This window comes from Triturus cristatus, chromosome 5_2, assembly GCF_964204655.1.
Source record: "Triturus cristatus chromosome 5_2, aTriCri1.1, whole genome shotgun sequence".
Taxonomy (NCBI): Eukaryota; Metazoa; Chordata; class Amphibia; order Caudata; family Salamandridae; genus Triturus; species Triturus cristatus.
The window spans coordinates 552344267-552357100 of NC_140588.1; the positions used below are offsets into that span (position 1 = coordinate 552344267).

The window sequence follows — 12834 nt, forward strand, 5'->3', positions numbered from 1 at the left end:
ATGTACAGGTTGATTTTTACATGTTTATAAGTAAATGTGATGTTGTTCCAAATAAAACTTCTAAGAACTGAATGGAAAAGAAAATTGTAAAGTTCAGATAAGTCCCACTGAAATTTGTACTCAGATCCCTGTTTTCAGAGTCCAGAGTGCTAACCATGACACCATCCACCCTCCCGTACCAGGGTGAGCTTTCCATTTTGACAGAAGAGATTTGCCTCAGGGGGCAACTTATCTTTCATTGAAAAATATTATCTCACATAAAAACCACTGTTCAACAGAGTTATAACGTTATTTGAGTCTTTTGGGCAACATCCTTCCCCAACATAGTTCAATATGCAAAAGTTTACCAGAATAGGAAAGCAATCCAATACAGTTTCTCTTTGACAGTAGAATATTAAAAACTTTGACATTTCCACATTCCTGCAGCAGTTTATGCTCCTTTCACATGGGAGGTTCCATGGTGTAATGGTTAGCACTTTGGACTTTGAATCCAATGATCCGAGTTCAAATCTCGGTGGGACCATTTTATGACTCTTGACCAAATCATTTTCTTTCAAGTGTATTCATTAATATCACATATCTAATACCGGTAGGGTGAACAATTAATTTATTGATTATACTCTAAAAGTTTATTAGATGTGAGCAAATAATAGAAATTTTACAATACCTGGAAACTAAATGGCTCAAAATAATGAGAGATTTTACAAACTCACTCTGGTTTCTCAAACTCATCACAGGGGCCTGATGCAAGACATTACTTTTTAAAATCTTACTGTTATTGTTAAGGCGAACAAGGAACTTTTTCATTGCAAAGCATTCATTAAAACAAAACTTGAGGAGTCAAACTTTGTATTACAGGGACCGAAGATGTGCAGTTTGAATAAGAATCTTGAAATTCAGACGTACAAAGATTTTACACACTGATTTTTAACAGTAAATCCACAACCAAAAAAGTTGAATCTTTTGAAAGACATGTCAAAGGTGTGAATCTGAAATTCACTTTTAAAGACATTCACAATGAAATGCACTGTGTAAGTCCAGCATGTTGTCAGCTAAGAAATCAGCAAAAATGAACTATCTCATTACTGGCCATATAGATGAGAAAGGAAAATAAACTCATGTTTACAATGTGGATGTGAAAGAACAGTTTCTAGGTTCAGCTTCAATATTTATGTTAATGAATAATTGATATGTTCATATTGTCTAACAGCTATCTAGACGGATAAAGCTATGTATGCATCTATACATACTTATGCGTTCATACGCATCAGTATAAAACATTGATATTATGTTTTTTCTAGACCAAATTCTAAAAAATGAGTTAAACAGTGAATCTCATAATTGTAGTAGGTCCCACCGAGATTTGAACTCGGATTGCTGGATTCAGAGTCCAGAGTGCTAACCATTACACCATGGAACCCTCTCACACAAGAGTGACGTTTCCATTGAGACAAAAGAGAGCGCATCAGTGATGGCCTTCTCTTATATTGATAAAAAGATATCTCATTTGAATGGTCATAGTGGATAGAGCTTTAATGTGATTTGATTCTTTTCAGCTATATTCTCTATAAAAGTGTTAAATATTCAAATGTTTATCTGAATATAAAAGTTATATCACAATGTTCATCTTTGCCTGTAGCATAATAAAACAGTCTACATTTCCAGACTACTGAAGCAATGTCTCTGTCTCCTGCATGGGTGGCTCCATAGAGCAATGGTTGGCAATTTGGACTTTGCATCCAATGATCCGATTTGAAACCTTGGAGGGACTTTTTTTATTACTCTTGAGCTTTTCCATTTCTTCATCTTTGTTCATTGATAGCTCAAATCCAACACCAGTAGGTTGAAAGAGTCAATTATTGAATGCTTTCAAAATGTCCATCAGCTTGAACAAGTTACATCAATACAAACTTTAAAATACTTTGACATCAAATTTCTTCACAAAGTAGTTAGCCATTATAAAATCATATTCTGATTTTCTCAAACGCATTTCAGATGGGTGATTCACAGCATCACTTTTTTAAGCTTTCCCGCTATTGATAAGGCGAAAATAGCACATTTTGAATGAGAAGTTTTCTTCAATCAAACATAGAGGAACCCAAATGATGATCTCATTCAGCTAGTAAAAATGTTGTTTTATATTAGTATGGAAATCGTGAAAAGAAAATGTTTTTCATGCTGATTTACAACAGTTGATCTCCAATCGTAAAATATAAGCTTTTGGTCGGAGGCATCACAGGTACTGATCAAATTCTAATTTTTGAACATTGTTCACAAATCATATGATATGCTTTATATACATAAACTGTATTGTTGGATCAATACTGAGTAAAAAGTGACTATCTCAATTTCAGGACATATAAAAGAGAAAGAAGTAGAAACTCATGTTTCAAATGCTGAGAGGCAACAACTGTTCATGATTTTCACCTCCACTAATTATATTTATTTGTATAATCTATATGTTTATATTTTCCTATAAATATACAGAGACATATAGCTATATATACAGAGATACATATGTACAGGTACAGGTTGATTTTTACATGTTTATAAGTAAATGTGATGTTGTTCCAAATAAAACTTCTAAGAACTGAATGGAAAAGAAAATTGTAAAGTTCAGATAAGTCCCACTGAAATTTGAACTCAGATCCCTGTTTTCAGAGTCCAGAGTGCTAACCATGACACCATCCACCCTCCCGTACCAGGGTGAGCTTTCCATTTTGACAGAAGAGATTTGCCTCAGGGGGCAACTTATCTTTCATTGAAAAATATTATCTCACATAAAAACCACTGTTCAACAGAGTTATAACGTTATTTGAGTCTTTTGGGCAACATCCTTCCCCAACATAGTTCAATATGCAAAAGTTTACCAGAATAGGAAAGCAATCCAATACAGTTTCTCTTTGACAGTAGAATATTAAAAACTTTGACATTTCCACATTCCTGCAGCAGTTTATGCTCCTTTCACATGGGAGGTTCCATGGTGTAATGGTTAGCACTTTGGACTTTGAATCCAATGATCCGAGTTCAAATCTCGGTGGGACCATTTTATGACTCTTGACCAAATCATTTTCTTTCAAGTGTATTCATTAATATCACATATCTAATACCGGTAGGGTGAACAATTAATTTATTGATTATACTCTAAAAGTTTATTAGATGTGAGCAAATAATAGAAATTTTACAATACCTGGAAACTAAATGGCTCAAAATAATGAGAGATTTTACAAACTCACTCTGGTTTCTCAAACTCATCACAGGGGCCTGATGCAAGACATTACTTTTTAAAATCTTACTGTTATTGTTAAGGCGAACAAGGAACTTTTTCATTGCAAAGCATTCATTAAAACAAAACTTGAGGAGTCAAACTTTGTATTACGGGGACCGAAGATGTGCAGTTTGAATAATAATCTTGAAATTCAGACGTACAAAGATTTTACACACTGATTTTCAACAGTAAATCCACAACCAAAAAAGTTGAATCTTTTGAAAGACATGTCAAAGGTGTGAATCTGAAATTCACTTTTAAAGACATTCACAATGAAATGCACTGTGTAAGTCCAGCATGTTGTCAGCTAAGAAATCAGCAAAAATGAACTATCTCATTACTGGCCATATAGATGAGAAAGGAAAATAAACTCATGTTTACAATGTGGATGTGAAAGAACAGTTTCTAGGTTCAGCTTCAATATTTATGTTAATGAATAATTGATATGTTCATATTGTCTAACAGCTATCTAGACGGATAAAGCTATGTATGCATCTATACATACTTATGCGTTCATACGCATCAGTATAAAACATTGATATTATGTTTTTTCTAGACCAAATTCTAAAAAATGAGTTAAACAGTGAATCTCATAATTGTAGTAGGTCCCACCGAGATTTGAACTCGGATCGCTGGATTCAGAGTCCAGAGTGCTAACCATTACACCATGGAACCCTCTCACACAAGAGTGACGTTTCCATTGAGACAAAAGAGAGCGCATCAGTGATGGCCTTCTCTTATATTGATAAAAAGATATCTCATTTGAATGGTCATAGTGGATAGAGCTTTAATGTGATTTGATTCTTTTCAGCTATATTCTCTATAAAAGTGTTAAATATTCAAATGTTTATCTGAATATAAAAGTTATATCACAATGTTCATCTTTGCCTGTAGCATAATAAAACAGTCTACATTTCCAGACTACTGAAGCAATGTCTCTGTCTCCTGCATGGGTGGCTCCATAGAGCAATGGTTGGCAATTTGGACTTTGCATCCAATGATCCGATTTGAAACCTTGGAGGGACTTTTTTTATTACTCTTGAGCTTTTCCATTTCTTCATCTTTGTTCATTGATAGCTCAAATCCAACACCAGTAGGTTGAAAGAGTCAATTATTGAATGCTTTCAAAATGTCCATCAGCTTGAACAAGTTACATCAATACAAACTTTAAAATACTTTGACATCAAATTTCTTCACAAAGTAGTTAGCCATTATAAAATCATATTCTGATTTTCTCAAACGCATTTCAGATGGGTGATTCACAGCATCACTTTTTTAAGCTTTCCCGCTATTGATAAGGCGAAAATAGCACATTTTGAATGAGAAGTTTTCTTCAATCAAACATAGAGGAACCCAAATGATGATCTCATTCAGCTAGTAAAAATGTTGTTTTATATTAGTATGGAAACGTGAAAAGAAAATGTTTTTCATGCTGATTTACAACAGTTGATCTCCAATCGTAAAATATAAGCTTTTGGTCGGAGGCATCACAGGTACTGATCAAATTCTCATTTTTGAACTTTATTCACAAATCATATGATATGCTTTGTATACATCAACTGTATTGTTGGATCAATACTGAGTAAAAAGTGACTATCTCAATTTCAGGACATATAAAAGAGAAAGAAGTAGAAACTCATGTTTCAAATGCTGAGAGGCAACAACTGTTCATGATTTTCACCTCCACTAATTATATTTATTGTTATAATCTATATGTTTATATTTTCCTATAAATATACAGAGACATATAGCTATATATACAGAGATACATATGTACAGGTTGATTTTTACATGTTTATAAGTAAATGTGATGTTGTTCCAAATAAAACTTCTAAGAACTGAATGGAAAAGAAAATTGTAAAGTTCAGATAAGTCCCACTGAAATTTGTACTCAGATCCCTGTTTTCAGAGTCCAGAGTGCTAACCATGACACCATCCACCCTCCCGTACCAGGGTGAGCTTTCCATTTTGACAGAAGAGATTTGCCTCAGGGGGCAACTTATCTTTCATTGAAAAATATTATCTCACATAAAAACCACTGTTCAACAGAGTTATAACGTTATTTGAGTCTTTTGGGCAACATCCTTCCCCAACATAGTTCAATATGCAAAAGTTTACCAGAATAGGAAAGCAATCCAATACAGTTTCTCTTTGACAGTAGAATATTAAAAACTTTGACATTTCCACATTCCTGCAGCAGTTTATGCTCCTTTCACATGGGAGGTTCCATGGTGTAATGGTTAGCACTTTGGACTTTGAATCCAATGATCCGAGTTCAAATCTCGGTGGGACCATTTTATGACTCTTGACCAAATCATTTTCTTTCAAGTGTATTCATTAATATCACATATCTAATACCGGTAGGGTGAACAATTAATTTATTGATTATACTCTAAAAGTTTATTAGATGTGAGCAAATAATAGAAATTTTACAATACCTGGAAACTAAATGGCTCAAAATAATGAGAGATTTTACAAACTCACTCTGGTTTCTCAAACTCATCACAGGGGCCTGATGCAAGACATTACTTTTTAAAATCTTACTGTTATTGTTAAGGCGAACAAGGAACTTTTTCATTGCAAAGCATTCATTAAAACAAAACTTGAGGAGTCAAACTTTGTATTACGGGGACCGAAGATGTGCAGTTTGAATAATAATCTTGAAATTCAGACGTACAAAGATTTTACACACTGATTTTCAACAGTAAATCCACAACCAAAAAAGTTGAATCTTTTGAAAGACATGTCAAAGGTGTGAATCTGAAATTCACTTTTAAAGACATTCACAATGAAATGCACTGTGTAAGTCCAGCATGTTGTCAGCTAAGAAATCAGCAAAAATGAACTATCTCATTACTGGCCATATAGATGAGAAAGGAAAATAAACTCATGTTTACAATGTGGATGTGAAAGAACAGTTTCTAGGTTCAGCTTCAATATTTATGTTAATGAATAATTGATATGTTCATATTGTCTAACAGCTATCTAGACGGATAAAGCTATGTATGCATCTATACATACTTATGCGTTCATACGCATCAGTATAAAACATTGATATTATGTTTTTTCTAGACCAAATTCTAAAAAATGAGTTAAACAGTGAATCTCATAATTGTAGTAGGTCCCACCGAGATTTGAACTCGGATCGCTGGATTCAGAGTCCAGAGTGCTAACCATTACACCATGGAACCCTCTCACACAAGAGTGACGTTTCCATTGAGACAAAAGAGAGCGCATCAGTGATGGCCTTCTCTTATATTGATAAAAAGATATCTCATTTGAATGGTCATAGTGGATAGAGCTTTAATGTGATTTGATTCTTTTCAGCTATATTCTCTATAAAAGTGTTAAATATTCAAATGTTTATCTGAATATAAAAGTTATATCACAATGTTCATCTTTGCCTGTAGCATAATAAAACAGTCTACATTTCCAGACTACTGAAGCAATGTCTCTGTCTCCTGCATGGGTGGCTCCATAGAGCAATGGTTGGCAATTTGGACTTTGCATCCAATGATCCGATTTGAAACCTTGGAGGGACTTTTTTTATTACTCTTGAGCTTTTCCATTTCTTCATCTTTGTTCATTGATAGCTCAAATCCAACACCAGTAGGTTGAAAGAGTCAATTATTGAATGCTTTCAAAATGTCCATCAGCTTGAACAAGTTACATCAATACAAACTTTAAAATACTTTGACATCAAATTTCTTCACAAAGTAGTTAGCCATTATAAAATCATATTCTGATTTTCTCAAACGCATTTCAGATGGGTGATTCACAGCATCACTTTTTTAAGCTTTCCCGCTATTGATAAGGCGAAAATAGCACATTTTGAATGAGAAGTTTTCTTCAATCAAACATAGAGGAACCCAAATGATGATCTCATTCAGCTAGTAAAAATGTTGTTTTATATTAGTATGGAAATCGTGAAAAGAAAATGTTTTTCATGCTGATTTACAACAGTTGATCTCCAATCGTAAAATATAAGCTTTTGGTCGGAGGCATCACAGGTACTGATCAAATTCTAATTTTTGAACATTGTTCACAAATCATATGATATGCTTTATATACATAAACTGTATTGTTGGATCAATACTGAGTAAAAAGTGACTATCTCAATTTCAGGACATATAAAAGAGAAAGAAGTAGAAACTCATGTTTCAAATGCTGAGAGGCAACAACTGTTCATGATTTTCACCTCCACTAATTATATTTATTTTTATAATCTATATGTTTATATTTTCCTATAAATATACAGAGACATATAGCTATATATACAGAGATACATATGTACAGGTTGATTTTTACATGTTTATAAGTAAATGTGATGTTGTTCCAAATAAAACTTCTAAGAACTGAATGGAAAAGAAAATTGTAAAGTTCAGATAAGTCCCACTGAAATTTGTACTCAGATCCCTGTTTTCAGAGTCCAGAGTGCTAACCATGACACCATCCACCCTCCCGTACCAGGGTGAGCTTTCCATTTTGACAGAAGAGATTTGCCTCAGGGGGCAACTTATCTTTCATTGAAAAATATTATCTCACATAAAAACCACTGTTCAACAGAGTTATAACGTTATTTGAGTCTTTTGGGCAACATCCTTCCCCAACATAGTTCAATATGCAAAAGTTTACCAGAATAGGAAAGCAATCCAATACAGTTTCTCTTTGACAGTAGAATATTAAAAACTTTGACATTTCCACATTCCTGCAGCAGTTTATGCTCCTTTCACATGGGAGGTTCCATGGTGTAATGGTTAGCACTTTGGACTTTGAATCCAATGATCCGAGTTCAAATCTCGGTGGGACCATTTTATGACTCTTGACCAAATCATTTTCTTTCAAGTGTATTCATTAATATCACATATCTAATACCGGTAGGGTGAACAATTAATTTATTGATTATACTCTAAAAGTTTATTAGATGTGAGCAAATAATAGAAATTTTACAATACCTGGAAACTAAATGGCTCAAAATAATGAGAGATTTTACAAACTCACTCTGGTTTCTCAAACTCATCACAGGGGCCTGATGCAAGACATTACTTTTTAAAATCTTACTGTTATTGTTAAGGCGAACAAGGAACTTTTTCATTGCAAAGCATTCATTAAAACAAAACTTGAGGAGTCAAACTTTGTATTACGGGGACCGAAGATGTGCAGTTTGAATAATAATCTTGAAATTCAGACGTACAAAGATTTTACACACTGATTTTCAACAGTAAATCCACAACCAAAAAAGTTGAATCTTTTGAAAGACATGTCAAAGGTGTGAATCTGAAATTCACTTTTAAAGACATTCACAATGAAATGCACTGTGTAAGTCCAGCATGTTGTCAGCTAAGAAATCAGCAAAAATGAACTATCTCATTACTGGCCATATAGATGAGAAAGGAAAATAAACTCATGTTTACAATGTGGATGTGAAAGAACAGTTTCTAGGTTCAGCTTCAATATTTATGTTAATGAATAATTGATATGTTCATATTGTCTAACAGCTATCTAGACGGATAAAGCTATGTATGCATCTATACATACTTATGCGTTCATACGCATCAGTATAAAACATAGATATTATGTTTTTTCTAGACCAAATTCTAAAAAATGAGTTAAACAGTGAATCTCATAATTGTAGTAGGTCCCACCGAGATTTGAACTCGGATCGCTGGATTCAGAGTCCAGAGTGCTAACCATTACACCATGGAACCCTCTCACACAAGAGTGACTTTTCCATTGAGACAAAAGAGAGCGCATCAGTGATGGCCTTCTCTTATATTGATAAAAAGATATCTCATTTGAATGGTCATAGTGGATAGAGCTTTAATGTGATTTGATTCTTTTCAGCTATATTCTCTATAAAAGTGTTAAATATTCAAATGTTTATCTGAATATAAAAGTTATATCACAATGTTCATCTTTGCCTGTAGCATAATAAAACAGTCTACATTTCCAGACTACTGAAGCAATGTCTCTGTCTCCTGCATGGGTGGCTCCATAGAGCAATGGTTGGCAATTTGGACTTTGCATCCAATGATCCGATTTGAAACCTTGGAGGGACTTTTTTTATTACTCTTGAGCTTTTCCATTTCTTCATCTTTGTTCATTGATAGCTCAAATCCAACACCAGTAGGTTGAAAGAGTCAATTATTGAATGCTTTCAAAATGTCCATCAGCTTGAACAAGTTACATCAATACAAACTTTAAAATACTTTGACATCAAATTTCTTCACAAAGTAGTTAGCCATTATAAAATCTTATTCTGATTTTCTCAAACGCATTTCAGATGGGTGATTCACAGCATCACTTTTTTAAGCTTTCCCGCTATTGATAAGGCGAAAATAGCACATTTTGAATGAGAAGTTTTCTTCAATCAAACATAGAGGAACCCAAATGATGATCTCATTCAGCTAGTAAAAATGTTGTTTTATATTAGTATGGAAATCGTGAAAAGAAAATGTTTTTCATGCTGATTTACAACAGTTGATCTCCAATCGTAAAATATAAGCTTTTGGTCGGAGGCATCACAGGTACTGATCAAATTCTAATTTTTGAACATTGTTCACAAATCATATGATATGCTTTATATACATAAACTGTATTGTTGGATCAATACTGAGTAAAAAGTGACTATCTCAATTTCAGGACATATAAAAGAGAAAGAAGTAGAAACTCATGTTTCAAATGCTGAGAGGCAACAACTGTTCATGATTTTCACCTCCACTAATTATATTTATTTTTATAATCTATATGTTTATATTTTCCTATAAATATACAGAGACATATAGCTATATATACAGAGATACATATGTACAGGTTGATTTTTACATGTTTATAAGTAAATGTGATGTTGTTCCAAATAAAACTTCTAAGAACTGAATGGAAAAGAAAATTGTAAAGTTCAGATAAGTCCCACTGAAATTTGTACTCAGATCCCTGTTTTCAGAGTCCAGAGTGCTAACCATGACACCATCCACCCTCCCGTACCAGGGTGAGCTTTCCATTTTGACAGAAGAGATTTGCCTCAGGGGGCAACTTATCTTTCATTGAAAAATATTATCTCACATAAAAACCACTGTTCAACAGAGTTATAACGTTATTTGAGTCTTTTGGGCAACATCCTTCCCCAACATAGTTCAATATGCAAAAGTTTACCAGAATAGGAAAGCAATCCAATACAGTTTCTCTTTGACAGTAGAATATTAAAAACTTTGACATTTCCACATTCCTGCAGCAGTTTATGCTCCTTTCATATGGGAGGTTCCATGGTGTAATGGTTAGCACTTTGGACTTTGAATCCAATGATCCGAGTTCAAATCTCGGTGGGACCATTTTATGACTCTTGACCAAATCATTTTCTTTCAAGTGTATTCATTAATATCACATATCTAATACCGGTAGGGTGAACAATTAATTTATTGATTATACTCTAAAAGTTTATTAGATGTGAGCAAATAATAGAAATTTTACAATACCTGGAAACTAAATGGCTCAAAATAATGAGAGATTTTACAAACTCACTCTGGTTTCTCAAACTCATCACAGGGGCCTGATGCAAGACATTACTTTTTAAAATCTTACTGTTATTGTTAAGGCGAACAAGGAACTTTTTCATTGCAAAGCATTCATTAAAACAAAACTTGAGGAGTCAAACTTTGTATTACGGGGACCGAAGATGTGCAGTTTGAATAATAATCTTGAAATTCAGACGTACAAAGATTTTACACACTGATTTTCAACAGTAAATCCACAACCAAAAAAGTTGAATCTTTTGAAAGACATGTCAAAGGTGTGAATCTGAAATTCACTTTTAAAGACATTCACAATGAAATGCACTGTGTAAGTCCAGCATGTTGTCAGCTAAGAAATCAGCAAAAATGAACTATCTCATTACTGGCCATATAGATGAGAAAGGAAAATAAACTCATGTTTACAATGTGGATGTGAAAGAACAGTTTCTAGGTTCAGCTTCAATATTTATGTTAATGAATAATTGATATGTTCATATTGTCTAACAGCTATCTAGACGGATAAAGCTATGTATGCATCTATACATACTTATGCGTTCATACGCATCAGTATAAAACATTGATATTATGTTTTTTCTAGACCAAATTCTAAAAAATGAGTTAAACAGTGAATCTCATAATTGTAGTAGGTCCCACCGAGATTTGAACTCGGATCGCTGGATTCAGAGTCCAGAGTGCTAACCATTACACCATGGAACCCTCTCACACAAGAGTGACGTTTCCATTGAGACAAAAGAGAGCGCATCAGTGATGGCCTTCTCTTATATTGATAAAAAGATATCTCATTTGAATGGTCATAGTGGATAGAGCTTTAATGTGATTTGATTCTTTTCAGCTATATTCTCTATAAAAGTGTTAAATATTCAAATGTTTATCTGAATATAAAAGTTATATCACAATGTTCATCTTTGCCTGTAGCATAATAAAACAGTCTACATTTCCAGACTACTGAAGCAATGTCTCTGTCTCCTGCATGGGTGGCTCCATAGAGCAATGGTTGGCAATTTGGACTTTGCATCCAATGATCCGATTTGAAACCTTGGAGGGACTTTTTTTATTACTCTTGAGCTTTTCCATTTCTTCATCTTTGTTCATTGATAGCTCAAATCCAACACCAGTAGGTTGAAAGAGTCAATTATTGAATGCTTTCAAAATGTCCATCAGCTTGAACAAGTTACATCAATACAAACTTTAAAATACTTTGACATCAAATTTCTTCACAAAGTAGTTAGCCATTATAAAATCATATTCTGATTTTCTCAAACGCATTTCAGATGGGTGATTCACAGCATCACTTTTTTAAGCTTTCCCGCTATTGATAAGGCGAAAATAGCACATTTTGAATGAGAAGTTTTCTTCAATCAAACATAGAGGAACCCAAATGATGATCTCATTCAGCTAGTAAAAATGTTGTTTTATATTAGTATGGAAACGTGAAAAGAAAATGTTTTTCATGCTGATTTACAACAGTTGATCTCCAATCGTAAAATATAAGCTTTTGGTCGGAGGCATCACAGGTACTGATCAAATTCTCATTTTTGAACTTTATTCACAAATCATATGATATGCTTTGTATACATCAACTGTATTGTTGGATCAATACTGAGTAAAAAGTGACTATCTCAATTTCAGGACATATAAAAGAGAAAGAAGTAGAAACTCATGTTTCAAATGCTGAGAGGCAACAACTGTTCATGATTTTCACCTCCACTAATTATATTTATTGTTATAATCTATATGTTTATATTTTCCTATAAATATACAGAGACATATAGCTATATATACAGAGATACATATGTACAGGTTGATTTTTACATGTTTATAAGTAAATGTGATGTTGTTCCAAATAAAACTTCTAAGAACTGAATGGAAAAGAAAATTGTAAAGTTCAGATAAGTCCCACTGAAATTTGTACTCAGATCCCTGTTTTCAGAGTCCAGAGTGCTAACCATGACACCATCCACCCTCCCGTACCAGGGTGAGCTTTCCATTTTGACAGAAGAGATTTGCCTCAGGGGGCAACTTATCTTTCATTGAAAA

The 12834-nt window shown here is 33.6% G+C and overlaps 10 non-coding genes across 10 annotated transcripts; 5 read left to right on the top strand and 5 right to left on the bottom strand.

The window, feature by feature from the left end:
* Window positions 1–451: 451 nt before the first annotated feature.
* Window positions 452–523, top strand: TRNAQ-UUG (transfer RNA glutamine (anticodon UUG)). The gene has a single exon. It is a non-coding gene; the product is annotated as a tRNA-Gln (tRNA).
* Window positions 524–1348: 825 nt separating this feature from the next.
* TRNAQ-CUG (transfer RNA glutamine (anticodon CUG)) lies at window positions 1349–1420 on the bottom strand. The gene has a single exon. It is a non-coding gene; the product is annotated as a tRNA-Gln (tRNA).
* A 1554-nt stretch (window positions 1421–2974) lies between these two features.
* Window positions 2975–3046, top strand: TRNAQ-UUG (transfer RNA glutamine (anticodon UUG)). Its single transcript has one exon. It is a non-coding gene; the product is annotated as a tRNA-Gln (tRNA).
* An 825-nt stretch (window positions 3047–3871) lies between these two features.
* On the bottom strand, window positions 3872–3943 carry TRNAQ-CUG (transfer RNA glutamine (anticodon CUG)). The gene has a single exon. It is a non-coding gene; the product is annotated as a tRNA-Gln (tRNA).
* A 1547-nt stretch (window positions 3944–5490) lies between these two features.
* Window positions 5491–5562, top strand: TRNAQ-UUG (transfer RNA glutamine (anticodon UUG)). Its single transcript has one exon. It is a non-coding gene; the product is annotated as a tRNA-Gln (tRNA).
* Window positions 5563–6387: 825 nt separating this feature from the next.
* Window positions 6388–6459, bottom strand: TRNAQ-CUG (transfer RNA glutamine (anticodon CUG)). Its single transcript has one exon. It is a non-coding gene; the product is annotated as a tRNA-Gln (tRNA).
* Window positions 6460–8007: 1548 nt separating this feature from the next.
* On the top strand, window positions 8008–8079 carry TRNAQ-UUG (transfer RNA glutamine (anticodon UUG)). The gene has a single exon. It is a non-coding gene; the product is annotated as a tRNA-Gln (tRNA).
* An 825-nt stretch (window positions 8080–8904) lies between these two features.
* TRNAQ-CUG (transfer RNA glutamine (anticodon CUG)) lies at window positions 8905–8976 on the bottom strand. Its single transcript has one exon. It is a non-coding gene; the product is annotated as a tRNA-Gln (tRNA).
* Window positions 8977–10524: 1548 nt separating this feature from the next.
* On the top strand, window positions 10525–10596 carry TRNAQ-UUG (transfer RNA glutamine (anticodon UUG)). Its single transcript has one exon. It is a non-coding gene; the product is annotated as a tRNA-Gln (tRNA).
* An 825-nt stretch (window positions 10597–11421) lies between these two features.
* Window positions 11422–11493, bottom strand: TRNAQ-CUG (transfer RNA glutamine (anticodon CUG)). Its single transcript has one exon. It is a non-coding gene; the product is annotated as a tRNA-Gln (tRNA).
* Window positions 11494–12834: the final 1341 nt, after the last annotated feature.